This window comes from Arachis duranensis, chromosome 6 (assembly GCF_000817695.3).
Source record: "Arachis duranensis cultivar V14167 chromosome 6, aradu.V14167.gnm2.J7QH, whole genome shotgun sequence".
In the NCBI taxonomy this organism is placed as follows: Eukaryota; Viridiplantae; Streptophyta; class Magnoliopsida; order Fabales; family Fabaceae; genus Arachis; species Arachis duranensis.
The window spans coordinates 62,857,261-62,857,826 of NC_029777.3; positions in this window are offsets into that span (position 1 = coordinate 62,857,261).

The window sequence follows — 566 nt, forward strand, 5'->3', positions numbered from 1 at the left end:
ACACCAAGAACACTTTGAAGATCATGATGAACATCAAGAAGATAATTTTGAAAAATTTTTGATGCAAAGAAAACATGCAAGACACCAAACTTAGAAATCTTTAATGCATGGACTCTAACAAACGAAAAATGCATATGAAAAACAACAAAAAACACAAAACAAGAAATCATCAAGATCAAACAAGAAGACTTGTCAAGAACAACTTGAAGATCATGAAGAACACTATGAATGCATGGAATTTCGAAAAATGCAAGAAAAATTTTTAAAGGATGCAATTGACACCAAACTCAAAAATTGACTCAAGACTCAAACAGGAACACAAAATATTTTTTATTTTTATGATTTTATTAATTTTTTTGGATTTTTATTAATTTTTTCGAAAATAAAGTTTGGAAAAACGAAAAAGAAAAGAAAAATTTTGAAAAAGATTTTTGAAAAAATCTTTGAAAAGAAAATTACCTAATCTGAGCAACAAGATGAACCATCAGTTGTCCATACTTGAACAATCCCCGGCAACGGCGCCAAAAACTTGGTGGACGAAATTGTGACCCTCTTTGTATTTGCAA